Source organism: Oncorhynchus nerka, linkage group LG25, assembly GCF_034236695.1.
Source record: "Oncorhynchus nerka isolate Pitt River linkage group LG25, Oner_Uvic_2.0, whole genome shotgun sequence".
Taxonomy (NCBI): domain Eukaryota; kingdom Metazoa; phylum Chordata; class Actinopteri; order Salmoniformes; family Salmonidae; genus Oncorhynchus; species Oncorhynchus nerka.
Window position 1 is genome coordinate 36,227,535 of NC_088420.1, and position 10,018 is coordinate 36,237,552.

The window sequence follows — 10,018 nt, forward strand, 5'->3', positions numbered from 1 at the left end:
TAGCGAGCGGCTGTGGCTGGGTCTAGGAGACGTACAGAGAGACACACACACATAGAGATCCGATACATACATGTACCAACCGATACCCATCCACATCAACTAGCTGCAGAGGAGAGGTTCAAAAGCTACAAGTTCCTCGATGTGTACATCACTGAGGAACTGGAATGGTTGCTTCACACTGACAGAGTGGTGAAGAAGGTGCAACTGGGCCTCTTCAACCTCAGAAGGCTGAAGAAATGTGTCTTGGTCCCTAAGACTCTCACAAATGTCTACAGATGCACAATCGAGAGCATTCTATCAGGCTGTATCACCCGGGGTCACCGGAAGGCCAAGAAGATCTTCAAGGCCCTCAGCCGCCCGAGCCATGGCCTGTTCACCCCGCTACCATCTAGGCGGAGAGAGAACAGGTGCATCAACACTGGGACAGAGAGACTGATAAAGAGCTTCATCTCCAGGTCATGATCAGACTGTTATATAGTCATCACTAGCCGACCTCTGCCCAGTACCGTGTCCTGAACCTTAGACACTGTCACTTGCCGGCTAACCTAATATAGCCAGGCATAAAAGAAAGGCCTGAAACTAGATTCTGTCCTTGATAAGATTTTTTTTAAAGGAATGTTGCCTTTTTAACATCCAAAAGCAGAAGTTGAGTCCCAGGCTCTCTCTCCATTTCCCCTGAAAACAGGAACTTCCGGCAACTCTGCTAAGACTACTAGCCGGCGACCACCCTGTATTCTACCCTGCACCTTAGAGACTACTGCCCTATGTACATACTCAGTGAACACTGGTCACTTTAATAATGTTTACATACTGTTTTACCCACTTTATACAGTGCCTTGCAAAATTCATCCATGTGGCGTTTTTCCTATTTTGTTGCTTTACAACCTGTAATTTAAATGGATGTTTATTTGGATTTCATCTAATCGACATACACAAAATAGTAGACATTTGTGAAGTGGAATGAAAAATATAACTTGTTTAAAAAAATGTAAATGATAAAAAACTGAAAAGGGGTGGATGCATATGTATTCACCCCCTTTGCTATGATGCCCCTAAATAAGATCTGGTGCAACCAATTACCTTCAGAAGTCACGTTAGTCAGTTAAATAAAGTCCACCTGTGTGCAATCTAAGTGTGACATGATCTGTCACATGATCTCAGTATATATACACAGGTTCTGAAACACCCCAGAGTCTGCAACACCACTAAGCAAGGGACACCACCAAGCAAGCAGCACCATGAAGACCAAGGATCTCTCCAAACAGGTCAGGGACAAAGTTGTGGAGAAGTACAGATCAGGGTTGGGTTACTAAAAAATATCCAAAACTTTGGACATCCCACGGAGCACCATTAAATCCATTATTACAAATTGAAAGAATATGGCACCACAGCAAACCTGCCAAGAGAGGGCCGCCCACCAAAACCCACGGACCAGGCAAGGAGGGCATTGATCAGAGGTAACAAAGAGACCAAAGATAACCACGGAGCTGCAAAGCTCCACAGCAGAGATTGGAGTATCTGTCCATGGGACCACGTTAAGCCGTGCACTCCACAGAGCTGGGCTTTACAGAAGAGTGGCCAGAAAAAAGCCATTGCTTAAGAAAAAAAAGCAAACACATTTGGTGTTCGCCAAACGGCATGTGGGAGACTCCCCAAACATTTGGAAGAAGGTACTCTGGTCAGATGAGACTAAAATTGAGCTTTGTGGCCATCAAGGAAAACGCTATGTCTGGCACAAACCCAACACCTCTCATCACCCCGAGAGCACCATCCCACAGTGAAGCACGGTGGTGGCAGCATCATGCTGTGGGGATGTTTTTCATCGGCAGTGACTGGGAAACTGGTCAGAATTGAAGGAATGATGGATGACGCTAAATATAGGTAAATTCTTGAGGGAAACCTGTTTCAGTCTTTTAGAGATTTGAAACTGGGACGGAGGTTCACCTTCCAGCAGGACAATGACCCTAAGCATACTGCAAAAGCAACACGTGAGTGGTTTAAGGGGAAACATTCAAATGTCTTGGAATAGCCTAGTCAAAGCCCAGACCTCAATCCAATTGAGAATCTGTGGTATGACTGAAAGATTGCTGTACACCATCGGAACCCATCCAACTTGAAGGAGCCGGAGCAGCTTTGCCTTGAAGAATGGGCAAAAATCATAGTGGCTGGATGTGCCAAGCTTATAGAGACATACCCCAAGAGACTTGCAGCTGTAGTTGCTGCAAAAGGTGGCTCTACATTGACTATTGATTTGGGGGTTGAATAGTTATGCACGCTCAAGTTTTCTGTTTTTTTTTGTCTTATTTCTTGTTTGTTTCACAATAAAAAATATTTTGCAACTTCAAAGTGGTAGGCAGGTTGTGTAAATCAAATGATACAAACCCCCCAAAAATCTTCAATTCCAGATTGTAAGGCAACAAAATAGGGAAAATGCCAACGGGGATGAGTACTTTCGCAAGCCACTGTATGTATATATTGTATTCTAGTCATGGCTCATCCTATATAACTACTGCTGTACACACCTTTTCTAATAATATACTGTCCATACTGTCTATACACATCATTCACATACATACAATATGTGAACCCACGAGTGTGTGTGTGTGCGGGCGTGTGTGTGTGTGTGTGTGTATGTACAGTACAATTGGTCAAGACAGAGGTCACCACTGACAGAGGCGACACTCCCACCAGAGACCACTGTTACTGCAGCCTCCCATCATTCAGGAAACAGATGGAGACAGAGAGAGACTGAGTAACATCATAGGAATTAAACACTGCTTTTACAGTGTAAGTTCATAGTTATGAATATGATTACTCATGAGAGCAAGTAGAACTATGACTAATCATTGATATTGTATTGCAAACAAGCATAGCTTCTGGCTAAAGTGTTTGCATTCTTTGCACTGTAGCAGATTTGTTTGCGTGATGAGTAAGCTTACCTGAAACCTGAAGACATGCATTAGCTCCCAATACTAATGCCTAGACTTTAGCTCAGTAGGCTAAATCTATGTTGTGTTGCACAGACGACCCAGAATACAATTCAGTCAGTTCGGCCTACATACAGTAGTCTTGCCATGTAGTCATTGTTAATTCCTCACAAACCTGGTTAAAGAAAGTTAAATAAAAAGACTTGCGTAACTTTATTTTCAGTTGTGGATTGTCATGGAAACGGGTATGTGTAGGAAAGTAAGCATGCCACTGATCAAAGGCCTTATCACACACATCTGTTAACTGCTTCCGTTCAGGGGTAAGGCTCGGTGGTTAAAGGGAAGTTTGGGGAACTTTTTTTATGTGGTTTCAATGGTAGTTGGTTGAAATGCAATGGGTTGCACTATATAAGATGATTCTGAAGTTAACTGGTATTTACCTATTATTTATTACTAGATATACAGTATATCAATGGGGACTTTGTCATACTTGTTAAAATCATTTATCAACATTGAAGAGTTTGTTTCCAAAATGCTATATCCACACATTTGAGTTTTTTCATCAGAAACGATTGCCTATGGGTACCTTCATGAGTATGTCAAATATTACTGTTCTCAGATTTTTTATTCATAGATTTTAATGTGTATGACAATGCTATATGTCCATTGTTTAGCTGGAATGGTATGTTTGTATCTCCTATATTTTACTCTGGTATGTGGTTGTCTCACCAAGTTATCTTACAGTTTTGTTTAATCGCTTTGGTACTATTTTCACAAGTATGTGGTAGAATTTCACAACTCTTTGTACAAATCTCAAAATAGATCATCAAAAGGCTGTACATCACACAGTAACTTTTTCAAATCAAATCATGTTGTATTTGTCAAATGCGCCGAATACAACAGCCACCTTACAGTGAAATGCTTACTTACAAGCCCTTAACCAACAATGCAGTTTTAAGAAAATCCCTAAAAATGTAAGAGATAAGAATTACAAATAACTAAAGCGCAGCAGTAAATAATAATATTGGGGCTATATACAGGGGTACCTGCTTGGTGGGGGGGGTAAATGCAAATAGCCTGGGTAGCCATTTGATTAGCTGTTCAGGAGTCAGGAGTCTTATGGCTTGGGGGTAGAAGCTGTTTAGAAGCATTTTGGACCTAGACTTGGCGCTCCCGTACCACGTGCCATGCGGTAGCAAAGAGAACATTCTATGACTAGGGTGGCTGGAGTCTTTGACAATTTTTAGGGCCTGGTATAGAGGAAGGAAGCTTGCCACTGGTGATGTACTGGGCTGTACGTACTATCCTCTGTGCCTTGCGGTCAGAGGTCGAGCAGTTTCCATACCAGGCAGTGATGCAACCCGTCAGGACGCTCTCGATGGTGTAGCTGTAAAACCTTTTGAGGATCTGAGGACCCATGCCAAATCTTTTCAGTCTCCTGAGGGGGAATAGGTTTTGTCATGCCCTCTTCACTACCGTCTTGGTGTGCTTGGACCATGCTAGTTTGTTGGCGATGTGGACGCCAAGGAACTTGAAGCTCTCAACCTGCTCCACTACAGCCCAGTCGATGAGAATGGGGACGTGCTCGGGCCTACTTTTCCTGTAGTCCACAATCATCTTCTTTGTCTTGATCAAGTTGAGTGAGAGGTTGTTGTCCTTGCACCACACGGTCAGGTCTCTGACCTCCTCCTTACAGGCTGTCTCATCGTTGTCGGTGATCAGGCCTACCACTGTACCACTGTTGTGTCATCAGCAAACTTAATGATGGTGTTGGAGTCATTTGGCGGTGTTGTAGTTGTTCACCAAACCTAATCAGTGTTACATCTACAAATACCTTTCATAAAGTAATTGCCTTACAGTGCAATACTCACAATACTTCTCATTTGTTTAAATATACTTGACGATCACTTAATCCAACTGTGCTTAATGTTAATCACTTAACTACTTAGTAAACCAATAGATTTTAAACTGGTTGGTCTACTATATATGGATTTTGAGAACTACAGAAATAAAATGTGTGTTTGTAAAGTATAAACATCTAAATTACATGTATGATACATGATAACCAAACAAAATGACTACTTGTTATTGCTAATTGATTTCACATAGTGGTAAGCACAATTGGTCACCATATAAAAGATGGTATGTGAACACTTGCAATTTCTTTCAACATGGTGCAGGATACACAGCAAGGGATAGGAACAAATCAAAGAGCTCCTATACAAGGGCCCGTCAGAGAGGTGGGCATGGGCCCCATCAAAGAGGTTGAAGAGGCGGGCATGGGCTCCGTCAGAGGTCAAAGAGGTGGGCATAGGCTCCGTCAAAGAGGTGGACATCAGAGAAAGGGAGGCAGATGGCAGGGAACTGTTGTGTCTAAGGAAGTCCTGCCCATCGTCGTTGACCATGTGGTAAAAAGAGGCCTTACCATGGCAGAGGCTGCCTGATTAGTTTACCCCAGTCTGAAAATATCAACTGTCTTTGATCATGAGAACATTTAATCAAGAAATCCGTTAAGTCTGTGGGACTTGCACTATGCTTTACCATTACATTCACAGTAAATGACATGTTATAGATTCTTACAGTATGATCTATTGACAGTATACTGTCCTCTACCCTCAGAATTGTCAGAAGACCCTGTGGTGGTAGCTGTGGCCGTGTTTTTAGAGGGTGATGATGCTTGATGCTGCTGTGAACCATAACAAGTGTATCTTCATTGGCGAAGCGGGCTTCAACCTGGGTGGAACCACTTCACAAAATAGATGGCATCATGAGAGGAAAATGAAATGGATATATTGAAGCAACATCTCAAGACATCAGTCAGGAAGTTAAAGCTTGGTCGCAAATGGGTCTTCCAAATGGACAATGACCCCAAGTATACTTCCAAAGTTGTGGCAAAATGGCTTAAGGACAACAAAGTTAAGGTATTGGAGTGGCCACCACAAAGCCCTGACCTCAATCCTATAGAACATTTGTGAGCAGAACTGAAAATGTGTGTGCGAGAAAAAAGTCCTACAACTTGACTCAGTTACACCAGCTCTGTCAGGAGGAATGGGACAAAATTCACCCAACTTATTGTGGGAAGCTTGTGGAAGGCTACCCGAAATGTTTGACCCAAGTTAAACAATTTAAAGGCAATGCTACCAAATAATAATTGAGTGTATGTAAACTTCTGACCAACAGGGAATGTGATGAGAGAAATAAAAGCTGAAATAAATCATTCTCTCTGCTATTATTCTGACATTTCACATTCTTAAAATAAAGTGGTGATCCTAACTGACCTAAATCAGGGAATTGTTACTCGGATTAAATGTCAGAAATTGTGAAAAACTGATATTAAATGTATTTGGCTAAGGTGTATGTAAACTTCTGACTTCAACTGTATTTACATGAAAGATTGTAGCAGGATGTGTTCATTGATCACACCTTCGATTACACATTGGATAGATTTCATAGAAATGATAGATTTGTGTGCCTAATGTGAAAACTGTTTAATCTACTGCAAGTGACAGTACTGTAGCATATTACTTACAGCACTTGTAAGGGGGATTTGAAACACATATCTTGGGTTGTTTGCTATTGGATTAACTGGTAGTTAAAATTACTCAATTGAAAGATATCATTATGTGTTTTGGTGATTAAACCAATGTACTCATTATATTTCACAATAAACATATATTTTGAATCAATGGCTGTGTGGTAAGAGATGGTTTCAATCAAAAGTAATGGAAAATTACGGGTTTTGAATGAAAGACTGGCTGTGTTACAAGTGTGACCAGTTTGGAGTAATGTACTTGTGAAAATGAACCACATACTTGTGAAAATAGTACCAAAGTGATAAAAACTGTATGATCTCTCTGGATAAGAGCATCTGCTAAATGACTAAAATGTCAAATGTAAATGTTTTACATACAGATCGCGTACTACTGTATGAAATTATTTTAGTCAACGTTTTTTAATATTGATGTCACAAATGTATAATTTGTACATTTCTTTATCAACATTTTTTTTTTTTTTTTTTTTTACATTTGACTGTGTAAAATCTAGCAGTACTACTTATTTCTCTGAGAGTGAGGTGAAATTATAGCATTTTGCAACAAATAGTATTTGAAATGACATCATTCAGTAATAGGCTAGATTTTAAACAAATACATATCTGTCATTGAACAATCCCATGCCATGTTTAGATAAATAATAAACACAATAATCTCTTTCATAATTCATTTCAGAATATGTATATAGCGTTTTGGAATTAAACTCTTCAATTGGTAACTCTGCAAAACATTGTTGATACCATTGCCCATACAATCAAGCCATTTAAGTGTCCATGGTGACAGTTATTTAAGTAGTAGCCTCTCCTGACCTTTACAGTAATGTCTACTGTAAGGATGTAGAATAGTGAATCTGTCTGATGTATTTGTTCCTGGCTGTAAATACTGTTCCATTCTCACTGGGGTAATCTACTGTTGCCTGGCAGGCTGTGTTTCCACTGTGTGTCTTGGCCCCTTCTCTATGTCAGTGGGGGCTGCTGAGGGGAGGACGGCTCACAATAATGGCTGGAATGGAGTAAATGGAATGGTATCATAAACACATCAAAGACATGTTTTCCATGTGGTGTATATCCCTCCACTGACTCCATTCCAGCCACGATTTCAGCTCGACCTGTTGCTCCTCAGTCAAGAGACTTTTCTTTAAACAGCAAATGGTGCTTATCTTAAACCACGGTAACGGGGTTGTCATCCTGTGAGTGAAAGTTACTCTCTCTGCTCCTCTCAGAATATAGTACTGTTCAGTTGATAGGTCAAAACCACATGGTTGTCATGACATATTGCTTTTGGTCCTTAATATGAAGTTATTAGCAAGTGAAGTGAAAACGTTGCCTAAAAACGTACAGTGACTTCAGAAAGTATTCACACCCCTTGCATTTTTCCTAATTTTGTTGGGTTACAGCCTGAATTTAAATGAAATGTTTTTGATTTAGATTAAATGTAGATTTATTTTCACTGGCCTGCACACAATACCCCATAATGTCAAAGTGAAACTATGTTTTTCAAAATATTTATTTTTCAAAAATGTATTGTGTCAATAAGTATTCAACCCCTTTGTTATAAGAAGCCTAAATAAGTTCAGGAGTAAAAATGTGCTGAACAAGTCACATAATACGCTGTATGGACTCTGTGTGTCATAATAGTGTTTAACACAATGTTTAAATGACTACTTCATCTATGTACCACACACATACAATTATCTGTAAGGTCCCTCATTTGAGCAGTGAATTTCAAACATATTCAACCACAAAGTCCAGGGAGGTTTTATAATGTCTCACAAAGAAGGGCACCTATTGGTAGATGGTTAAAAATAAATCAGACATTGAATATCCCTTTGAGAGTGGTGAAGTTATTAATGACACTTTGGATGGTGTATCAATACACCCAGTCGCTACAAAGATACAGGCGTCCTTCCTAACTCAGTTGCCAGAGAGGAAGGAAACCGAGGCCAACGGAAACCGAGGCCAATGGTGACTTTAAAACAGTTACAGAGTTTAATGGCTGTTATGGGAGAAAACTGAGGATGGATCAACAACAATGTAGTTACTCCACAATACTAACCTAATTGACAGAGTGAAAAGTAGGAAGCCTGTACAGAATAACAATATTCCAAAACATCCATCCTGTTTGCAACAAGGCACTAAAGTAATACAGACAAAAAAATATGCTAAAGCAATTCACTTTTTGTCCTGAATACAAAGTTGTATGTTCGGGGCAAATAGCCTAAAACACAATGCAAAATCTACACTGGAGTTGCTTACCAAGAAAACAGTGAATGTTCCTGTGCGGCCGAGTTACAGTTTTCACTTAAATCTACTTAAAAAATGATGTCAAGACCTGAAAATGGTTGTTTAGCAATGTTCACCAACCAATTTGACAGAGCTTGAAGACATTTGAAAAGAATAATGGGCAAATGTTGCACAATCCAGGTGTGGAAAGCTCTTCGACTTACCCAGAAAGAATCACAGCTGTAATCACTGCCAAATGTGTTTCTACAAAGTATTGACTCAGGGGTAAGAATACTTATGTAAATGAGACATTTCTGTATTTAATTTCCAGTACATTTCAGTACGTTTTCACTTTGTCATTGAGGTATTGTGTGTAGATGGGTGAGAAAGAAAATCAATTTAATCAGTTGTATTTGTCACATTCGCCAAATACAACAGGTGTAGACTTTACCGTGAAATAAAACTTACCAGCCTTTTCCCAACAATGCAGAGTTAAAATGGCGGAGATATTTGCAAAAGATAAACAAGGAAATAGTAACACAATAAATGAACAATAACGAGTCTATACAAGGAGTACCGGTCCCGATTCAATGGTCAGGGTACGAGGTAGATGAGGTAATTGAGGTAATGTGTACTTGAAGGAGGGGTAAAAATGACTAGGCAAGCAGGATAGATACAGTTTTTTTTTACAATCACTTTGGCACTAACCCTCTAGACACAAAAGTCACAACCAATGAGCAAAATGCTAATTTTCAAAACACTTTTTCCAATTGCTTGGATACAATACACATAAAGCTAAGATAATTTGTTCATTGAACTAAAATCACCTGTTCAAAATGACACAACAACATCAAAGTATTGTATTACAAAAATATAAACGTAACATGTTTCATGAGCTGAAATAAATGATGCCAGAAATGTTCCATAGGGATGGTGGCAGGTTAACACCAGACGCAGGACGTACTGTGGAACATGAACCAATTGGACGACATTATCTATGGATGTAATATTTCATCATCATTCTTTATCAGACACTGTTTCTATGGTCCCATGTACCACTTTTCCAGGCCATGTTTTCAGATTTGACATTACTGTACACTCACCGGCCACTTTATTAGGTACACCTATCTAGTACTGTGTAGGACCCCCTTTTGCCTCCACAACAGACTGAATTATTCACGGTGTTGTACGTTAAGAGATGCCCTTCTGCACACCACTGTTTTACTCTCTACCCTATATACTCTCTTCTCTATATACTCTATATATTGAGTTGCAGGCAGCCACATGATTCGCTGTTCGAATGTAACAGTCCTTGATG

The 10,018-nt window shown here is 39.9% G+C and overlaps 1 long non-coding RNA gene across 2 annotated transcripts; it reads left to right on the plus strand.

The window, feature by feature from the left end:
* Positions 1–3,223: 3,223 nt before the first annotated feature.
* Positions 3,224–6,613, plus strand: LOC135564527 (uncharacterized). Of its 2 annotated transcripts, none has more exons than XR_010461116.1 (2): positions 3,224–3,359; positions 5,547–6,613. It is a non-coding gene; the product is annotated as an uncharacterized LOC135564527 (long non-coding RNA). The 2 variants fall into 2 exon arrangements; XR_010461117.1 differs by lacking the exon at positions 3,224–3,359 and adding an exon at positions 3,532–5,335.
* The last annotated feature ends 3,405 nt before the right edge of the window (positions 6,614–10,018 follow it).